The following is a 10,686-nucleotide window of genomic DNA, read 5'->3' on the forward strand; positions in this document are numbered from 1 at the left end:
CTAATTTGCTTCAACTTTCTGGCTTGAAAGTATTTCATCCTAAAACAAACATAAAACTAAAAAGGTTTAATTTGTTGAACGTTTTAAATTTAAAAAAAATAAATATACGACTCTGTAATTTACTTTTTTGTAATAAAATCGTGACATAGCGTGTTGTTAAACTCTTTAAAAGTAATTTAATGCAATAAATTATCGATCCATTTTTTTTTCTTCAAAAAATGACAGTTCTGATCTTTAGAATTGAATACAGATCTATTGATTTTGATTTGACTGAAAACACATTTTGAACTATATAAAATATTATACAGCTACAAATATTTAATTTGTGAAGTGCATGTGCTTACATAACAACTGGAAATTATTTTGAAGAATCATATGCATTTAAATCCATTCAACAAAATAAATGTTTGATAGAAAAGATAACGTATATGATATAACCTGTCAGCTCAAAGTTCAGTCTATCACAGTTCATTAATTCTGTTCAAATTTTCTATTGATTTTATTTCAAATGACGTTAATTTAAACTATATTTAGTATATTCTACAATGCATTAAATATGAGACGTTCCGGATGAATATACAGTTTGAAAAGAACGCATTGAACTTCCAATTTGTGTTGAACATGTAATCGAATGCCATTCTAAACCATGTCTTGTACAATGGACGCACTTTTTGATATGTTCAAGATTCTGATTCCAATTAATTGATTTCAAGTGAGGTAAGCGTCATTTTAAATTTACGATAATTTTTAATGATCAAATGTTTAAACATGTAGGTACAGTGATACTTTATAACATATCCTATTCTATTTTGCTCACTGTCATCAATTCAATTAGAAAATTCGATTTCATGTTTAGTGTAAGACATTTCTAAGTTGAAAGTGTCTAGTCAAAGAGATGACAAAACTAGTGCAACAACATGAACAATGTCAGATATGAAATGAATTAAAATAAGCACATTTGAAAAACAACGGACTAGAAATGTTTCTAACAATTCTATAGAGACTAAACATGAATTGAGACTAAAATATATGTTTCGATACACTCAATTTAAATAAAAAAACATTTACCTTAACCTAATATGTATGAATTTTGTAGTTCTGAACTTGAAAAGGAGCATCGTTGGTTCGTATCAGTCGTGCCATCTTGCAGAACATTTACTATTTATTATTTATTTGTTATAATTTTCAAATAAACAGTGCTACATAGATCAGTATAGCAAACCCCAATCGATTTATCATTCCATATTCAACTTGTTAATATATATTTAACTTTTTGTTCATGTAAGACAATGACGACCTTCTCAATTCACCTCTCATAAAGTTGTTGTTATTTTTTTTTATATTTTGAATGAATCTTTATTGCATTAGCAACAACATTGCTTTAGCATAATATAAGGTATACTGTGGATTCATTAATATTCGTTGGATACCAATTTTCGTGGATTTCGTGGGTACAAGAGAACCACGAATTTAAATGTTCAACGAATTACAAATATTCTTAAGGAACGTATGCAGACTTTGTCAAAACCACGAAATTAGATATCCACGAATATACAGGTTTTCCGGAAACCACGAAAATTGGTACCCACGAAAATAAATGAATCCACAGTATACATATATGACAAAGATGACAGAATACAGAGAACAATTAAATAAATCAAATAATGCAGAGATAACTTATAATGATATGGATAATATATTAACTGATAATTTGCAATCTTAGTTTCCATGCAGCTTTAAGATAATTACATAGTATTTTTGTTAAGCTTTTTGACCCAGCTTGTAACAGAAAAATTAGCTTTCGTGTATTTGCGTGTATTTGGCCATGAACAATAATACTTTGGCAAAAAATAACTACGTAGTTTTGTAAGTATATTGGTATTAAAATCATATTGTAAATAATTGTCCATACAAAAATCTAGTTTGAAACATTTCATGCATTTATAGATAGACAGTTTTTCACATGCATTAATATTAGCATACCAGCTTTGGCACCTTATCCAAATAGATCTGAAGACACACGACTTTATTTAAGAAATAATTCATGGGGGCTTGAAAATATCGTGATTTTACCACGGGTTGGCCCGTTATGACAAATATTGTACCCTGAGCGATAGCGAGGGGTAAAATATCGGCATAAAGGAAAAACCCGTGGTAAAATCACGATATAGTCACGCCCCATGAATTATTTCGATTCTAATAGGACAAATACGGCAATTCTTTTGGATCGAAACGCTCTAGGTGGAGGCAAATATTTGCCATTCCCATAATTAAACGCACTATTAAATTGGCGTAAAAGAACGGAGCAAACTGAATCAGTGACATGCTTAAACTATTTACATTAAGGTATTTAGATAGTTTTGGATGAATTTAAATGACAATTTACTTATATGTCATATTTGTATTAAAAGAAATTGGCTTATACCACATTTTAGCATCGTTTGTTTACGTTTTCTTGTTGTGATGATTTTGGGTTACACAAGCGTGAATTTCCCCGTAAACTGCTTGTATTTTAACGTCATGGTTCTATGAAGTCGGGAAGCTCATTCATAAAAAAGCATATGACGTTGGAGTATGATCGGAACAGCCCAAACAATATATTCATATTTTACCACGGGTGTGTACTCAAAGCGTTTAAAGGACGTCATGTTATAATAAGTAATATGCTTTTGGTCGTAATTTGTAGATATGACCTCTAATTCACTGTTGCATTCGACCTTTAGTATATTGCCATATATATTTGTTTCCATAACGTGAGGATACCCAAATTGCACCTATTTTGACGGGTTTTTAACCTATGTTTATTTATGCTTCAGACAAAAGTTTTCATTATGTGTTTATTTTGTAGATGTATCATTATTTACTATATGGTTTCACCAATACAATTTTAAATCCATACGGAATCATAGAAAAATTGGTCTGAAGTAACCTCCAAACCATGAATGATTCTGTAATGAGAAGTACCCAAATTGCAAATGTTGCATCCATGTGTAAATTCGCATCGTCAAAAGTTGAATAACTGAGCTTTTGTTTAATTTCTTCAAATATTTTGATCAATTGGATAATAGTCCATGCTTACTCTTCAATTTTTAAGAAATGGATACTTGTAACATATTGTATTTCCTTATTTAAAAATATGACGTTTTGATGACGTCACATGGTGACGTTTCCATACATTTTGCTTTTTCAGTAAACACTTCATCTGTTGATAAATACTATGAATGTTTTGTGTATATCTAACTAATTTTACCTATGTTGAAAGACGTGCATAGTATCAAATCATAAAATCCAAATTGTTTAGTCTCTTGGAAATCTTGTAAGATTGCCGCTGCTATTTTTGCTAAATAGGTGCAATTTGGGTACTCGTTGCAATTTGGGAAACGTTACGCTAGCTGGTTATTGATAAGCAATACATTACTTTCTATCATATAGGACTTAATATTTTCTATATAGGAAATGGCAGTGTCTGCACTGAGACTAACTGTAGAGGAGAAAAACTACTGGAAATTTTGCATGCTTTATGTACGGGTGGTACCAGATGCACTTCGCAATTACTTTGACGGGCTTATACCACCTACAAGCTTAGCTACAACAATCAACAGATATTCATCTACGATTCTAAACCTTGTAACATGGAAAGTTATCAACGCTGCACAACTAAATATTCTTCAGAGAATACCTGGAACAATATGGCCAGCCAGAATCTCTCCAGTACCAATTGGATCTACAGGTATGTATATTCATGTAACTTGGTATTATATATCGTGTTTCCCAAGTGTTGTTACCAAGTCTAGTATAATTGGTGAGTTATATTAAAATAAAGAAAAACTAGGAGCCTTAACAGGATGTTTCATCTGTTACTTAAGTGGTAACAAACACTTGAATGCGTTTGGCTCATTTCATTGTCATAATATTTTAAAAGAATATTTACTCGACCCTTTGACAAACACCCAATTCTAAAAAAAAACTACACTCTTTATCGGACAAATTAATTATCAAACGATCAGATCTAGTACCTTTACAATTACTATGTGTTTAAAATATCGTATATATACTACCCTTGTCCTCATCAACAGGTATGTTTGTATTGCATTAAAACTGGAAAAATGTCCTCTCGCCTTATGTCTCATTTGTAGATACAACATGCGGGGCCTTTTATAGCTGACTATGCGGTATGGGCTTTGCTCATTGTGGAAGGCCGTACGGTGACGTATAGTTGTTAATGTCTGTGTCATTTTGGTCTTTTGTGGATAGTTTTCTCATTTGCAATCATACCACATCTTCTTTTTTGTTATGATCAAGTGATGTCTTACCTCTAACTTTCATTTTGATATTGAAATAATTCTCCACCATTTTATTGAGAATGGACAAATAACTGAAAATATTTGATATGTTAGAGTTCCGATTAAAAATGAACGTTAATGAAAAATAAAATTAACGACTGAATGCATTTAGTGCTTGACTCTTACATTTCGACATTCATAATTTGCGTGCCTAGAAATATCGCTGATTATGCCATAGCGGTTTATGAATTAATGTCATGAAATTCATATCACTTCCACATTTATTTGATAATTGGTAAAATAGATGTGCAATATATCATATTGTTTCCTTTTTAGATACGTCCTCAGCCCATTTTGATGTGACTTTAATGGTGTGTTTACTACGGAACATTCCATTACCAGGGATTTCCGCACCAGTAACAGGATGGGATAATCTCCCTTATCCTCATGATCAATGTTCAGGGGCGTATTTAGCAAGAATAAAGTATTATCGCAATGAAATAGCACATTCCACTGAACATAACATGAACTATTCGGATTTTCAGGACAAATGGAAAGCATTGAGCGAGGTTTGTATTTTATACAGACAACTGAGCTATCGAAAATGTGTTTTAAATATTTTTCTTTGTGTTGGTAAAACGATATATTCAGGCAAAGAATCTGAAAGACAGGCTATTAACATGCATATGATTATCCCAAAACCTTATATTTGAATTATTTATTGAACTTTCTTTCAAATGTAAATGTAATGAATATGTTAAGAACAATTTGCGATAATCATTTTGAAATTTTTAATTAAATTTTGCATGCAATTTTTAGGCAATAAAATTTGTTTATGGTGGAAATAGCCCTATTGACATTACAGACATTTTGCATTGCGACTTGGATGGCTCTCATAATGGTGATGTTGTTGCAGCCTTGTCTACCGAGATCGATGAAATCAAACATTACCTCAAGCGAACTGAATTACAACTAGAAAATATTCGAGGTGACTTTCACTATTACAAGGATGGGAACATACCAAAAAATATTTCAGGTTGGTTTAAAATAAAATTGAGATACTACTAAATACAAAAAACGCTTTTTAAAGGAACATGTGGTCGTCATTGGAAAAAAAAGCGGTATACAAGTGTCAAGGCAAACTCAAATTGCTGAATCTGTAAATTGTTTTTCATCATTACACTGTATTAATAATTTTGTGATCTAATTGTGCTCTTATCATCTTAAAATAAATTATGGGTACAGAGAAACCGATTAAAAGTATGTTAGATCTACACAACAAATCGTTAATTCATTTACATTCTAAGTTTCTGGTGGTGAGTTGTCTCATTGGCAAGCATGCCATATCGTTTTGTCAGGGAAGCTGGGAGATATTGTACACAATGTTTGAAATCTTTAATTTGTGCTTCTGGTGATCATTTTGCAAATTGCTATTGTTCAGAGCTTTGCAAAGTTTCATTATTTAACAAGAAGAAGACAACTCCTTTATTCAGTCAGATTTCAATTTCAAACAAATTTGTCTGCCCATTATGCGTACCTTTTTTTTCAATAAAATAACACAGCTTTGTAGATATTGGGCATTGTTTTGAAAAGTAATGATAAAAATCATTTTCAGATTTTATTATTCATATTAGAATAAATCTTTTAGACAAATATCTCTTTTAACTAATAAGTACCTTTGTTATAGTTATCACTTTATATTGTAAATTAAAAGTGATATTTCAAAGATCAGCACAGTATTAAAGTTAACTTTAAAGGGGCACTAGCTGCCAAATTCATGTTCACTGATTTAACTCAAATTCTTATATTTTGTTTATAACAATGTAAAACATTTTTCTAAACTACCAAAAGTATAAATTAAATAATTTACAGCACATGGTCTCAATAAGATGTAGCTTCGTTTCGTGTAAATTTTAACCAAGACGCTATCTAATTAACTATCGAGTTGACCGTATATGACAATATAAGCGATGTAAACATAAACATAGATATACATAGATTAAGCAACTCGTGCAATTGGATTTTTATAGGTCTGTTAAATTTTGTAATATAGATTAAAAATGTATGTTTATGGTAGTTTTTACTTTTAAAAGAATAATTTTGTGTGGATCGAATCAGTAAATCAAATTATTTACCTTTGTTTCACTTTCCACGGGACATTCCTTTTCTTTCGTTCACGGACAATGTATGCGTTATTTTATCTCTTTCTACGCGTTTAAATAGGAGTTCACAAGAATTGAATGAGGTCAAATTATTCACTTGCAAGTGAATAATTCATTATCAAAGTTTATTAGCTTAATTTAACAAAATTGAACCATTTTAGCTGATAAAAGCAAATTATTATTTCACTTTCTCACATTCATTAATGATTGAATAATAAAAATCATATTTTTGATATTTTATATATCTTGTAGCTAGTGCCCCTTTAAAGGTATTCAACATAATGTACTTCTTGTGACAAACCTGAAATGTTAACGAAGTTAAGACTAATATTAACAGGTAACAAAAAAATAAATAATTTCTGAATAAGTAAATCGTGCATTCACTAGATTAAAAGTCAGTTGTAAAGAGGTTGCACCGTTAACTTATTAGTATCTATTTCACTGTTTTCTCTCAATAATATAATAACTATGATTACAATTTACTGACATAATGTGTTAGAAGAAAGTATTGAAAATAAGAGTATGACGTGAACTTAATATTTCTACAATTAAAGTAGTATTCAAAACATCTATTTCCTTAAATAAAGGTATTTGATTTGATCATATTATTGTTTTTTAAAGGGGGGATGCTGAAAATGTTGAATGGTATGATATCATCGTAAATATGCTTTCTCGTTTTGTTTATATAGATTAGACCGTTGGTTTTCCCGTTTGAATGGTTTTACACTAGTAATTTTGGGGCCCTTTATAGCTTGTTGTTCGGTGTGAGCCAAGGCTCCATGTTGAAGGCCGCACTTTAACCTATAATGGTTTACTTTTTAAATTGTTATTTGTATGGAGAGTTGTCTCATTGGCACTCACACCACATCTTCCTATATCTATATAAGCTATTAAGAAGAATAATATAATTGTAGCGAGACGATGCATCAGTTTTTATATATAGTTAATGGACAAAAAAGCGAAAAACACAAGCTTCTACGTTTGTAGTCTTTTTCAAATTCACCCCCAATATGACATTATTCAACAAATGTTCAATAGTTTACGGATTGTTTACAAATATTGTTTAATGTTTCAGATAATATAAATGATTTAATCAACACATGGAGGAAAGATGACGAACCTTATTTTGTGACTAGAGCTACAAAACAGGTATATGACATTTTAGAATCTGAAAACATTGTCATGGTAATTGGTCATTCTGGATCAGGTAAATCAGCAGTTGCTCGAAATGCGGCCTTAAAATATCATTCTTGCGGTTACGATGTTGTTCCAGTGGAATATGTTGATAAAATTTTAGATTATCGATGCAAATTAACAAAACAATTTTTTGTGATAGACGATGCAGTTGGAAAATACTCCATAGACGGGTCGTGTTTATATCAGTGGGAGAGACTGGATTCGAAACTAAAGGCATTATTTATTGATCATAATGCGAAATTAATTTGTACATTGCGAAAAGTCTTGGCAACTGATTCAAAGTTCAGGGCAACAAAAACTCTATTGAGCGAAAAAGCTTATATTATTGATTTAGACCATGAAAACAATTATCTTTTAAGCGAGGAAAAAATGTCAGTTTTGATAAATCATTTAACTTGCACTGGCAGACAAGGGGATCTTAGCGACGAAGAATGCAGAGAATGTTGTAAATCTAATTTTGCCTTCCCACTTTTATGCAATGTTTTTACAACAAGTGATGGATTGTTTCAACGCAAATCAAGTTTCTTTCGAAAACCTTTTAGTTTTTTAAATGATGAGATTACAAAATTACATCAGCAAAATAAGGAAGCATATTGTTCATTAGTTATATGCATGATTTATTATGGGAAGTTAAGTACAGATATATTTTCTGATTGTGATAGATCTAGAGATGAACAAGACAAAATCGATCGTATTTTAGGCATGATTTCCGAAGCGTGTGGTTTACATCGAAATATTTCAAGACAGATATTAATTGACAGTTTGATTTCTGTTGAAGGCGTTTATATCAAAATTTGTTCTGGAAATATTAATTTTTTACATGATTCTTTTCTAGAAGCTGTTAGTTTTCATTTCTCAAAGGTGAATATATGCATTCTTTTAGAATTCTGTAATATTGAATTTCTTAGAGAAAGAATTAGGATTATTTCACCTAATGTTGATGATGACCAAAATGTTATAGTTTTAGAAGAGGAATCGTATTTCCATTTAGCCTGCCGATTCATTGCCGAACTCAAGAAGGGTTATTTTTCAGATATACTATGGAGCCAACCTATTAGACAAGACAGATTTATAAAAGTTATGAGTAATGTTATTGACTGTGGTCGCATAATAACGAAGCAAAAGCTCTTGAAACTTTCTTGTCACACTAATTGTGATGGGACTTTTTTTGCTCCTGTAAATAAACAAAGCGATGGTATAAAACAATTTGGAACAACCATGGTACGTTTTCCTGCAGATAACACATTAATTCATTGGGTCATATGCGCAGGATGTCATAATTTCTTTGATTATTTATGGAAAATCATGTCACAAAAGACACGAAATAGATATGTTCGCGGAGATAAGTCTATTTTCCCACTATCATTATTGAGTGGTTGCAAAAAAATAATTAAACTAATGCTGGAATCGGGTGCTGATGTCAAATCTCCTGCAAGTCAGTATGCCTTACAAAATTTATTGAACAATGAACAAAATACTGAATTAATGGAGCTTTTGTGAAGAAATGGAATCGGAATGAACTTTAAAGACTATAATGGGAAATCTCCGCTTTATTACGCAATAACAAATAAGAATTTGACAATTCAAGCGTTTTTAGTAGAAAAAGATTCACAGCAAAATCCTCTGCACGAAGCTGTTTATAATTCAAACATTCACAAAACAAAATATCATCTTTGTAGTCGTAACATACGTTTTGTTTCAAATAACGGTTGGTCAATGTTTCATTTTGCTGTATACAATAATGACATACCAATGATGGAGCTTATATATAAAACTGCACTGAAAAGATGTAAAACTTTATATAGAAATATTTCAAAAACTGATATTGTGTTTGCCGTCGATAAAAGAGACAACATTGGATGGACTCCTCTTCATCTCGCTATTGTTTTGTGTAAATACGAAGCTGTTGATTTTCTTATAAACAAAATCACAACTTCTCATTCCGTTGACCTCGATGTAAAAACATCATTAAATATGTCTAGTAATGGACTGATAACTCGCTCTTTATTAGAAAAAAACAATCATGCAAAACAACATACACTTAAAGAATGCATCAATCCAGTTAATGACGAAAGGCGTACATTAGTGGTCGAAGATGTCGTGAAGGAAAATACGGAAAATATGAAAAACTGGGAGCCAACCTTATTTTCGTTGATCTATGTAACATTCATGAATATTCTTTTCTTCTGTTTTTCTATTGTAATGTTTCGAAAGAAAATTGATATTCCAGAATGGAAAGGTAACACACCTCTTCATGCTGCTGCAACTATGGTAAATGAAGATGATATCATAGTATGTGTAAAAATGCTTTTGAAAAGAGGTGCTAACCCCTTATTTTATAATATTAATGGTGACTTACCAGCTGATGTTTCATTCTACCGTAGTCCTTATAAAGTAAAATTTTTATTTGATACATATTCAAGAAATGCAGTTAAAAGAAGTATGTGGATTTTAGTTATAATTTCAATTTTGATATTCCTTCTTGCAGTATTTCTATGTCTTGCTCCTATCTACGTTTCTCCTGGCTATGTAAATGTAAATGTTGATGTTAATAACAATTCGTACGATGCTTCTACCTGTAACTTATATGATTATTCAAATGGAAGTTTACATGGTGATGTTAATCTTATTTCGTACAAGTTTGATAATTTAGCCCTCGAAAATAACTCTGCAGACAATCAGCATGCTAACTTTCTACTGTTATATGTAATTCATTTCATAACAATTTTATGTGTTTTGTGTCTTGATATAATTCTGGCAATCGGTAAAAAATTACTTTTGAGACAAACATATCATTTTGAAAACATTTACATTTATGTACATTCGTTAACACTTATACGTGTAATGTTTATCTGTTTCCCTTTCCAGTCAATAGGAAAAGTGATTAAAGACCTTATTGTTTTTGTCTTTGTAATGTACCTATACGGGTTAGGGTTTGCTAAACTTGTAATGTTAACCAAAAGATACAACGCAGGATGGTATATTATGACGACTGTTTTCTACAAGATCATGTGCTATATCATTTTTCCAGCTTTGAGTTTAAT

At 31.0% G+C, this 10,686-nt stretch overlaps 1 long non-coding RNA gene across 1 annotated transcript; it reads left to right on the forward strand.

Annotated features, from left to right (window-relative positions):
* The first annotated feature begins 639 nt into the window (after nucleotides 1-639).
* On the forward strand, nucleotides 640-9,682 carry LOC143081983 (uncharacterized). The gene is made up of 5 exons (XR_012980194.1): nucleotides 640-717; nucleotides 3,454-3,730; nucleotides 4,620-4,852; nucleotides 5,103-5,319; nucleotides 7,521-9,682. It is a non-coding gene; the product is annotated as an uncharacterized LOC143081983 (long non-coding RNA).
* The last annotated feature ends 1,004 nt before the right edge of the window (nucleotides 9,683-10,686 follow it).

This window comes from Mytilus galloprovincialis, chromosome 7 (assembly GCF_965363235.1).
Source record: "Mytilus galloprovincialis chromosome 7, xbMytGall1.hap1.1, whole genome shotgun sequence".
Lineage (NCBI taxonomy): Eukaryota > Metazoa > Mollusca > Bivalvia > Mytilida > Mytilidae > Mytilus > Mytilus galloprovincialis.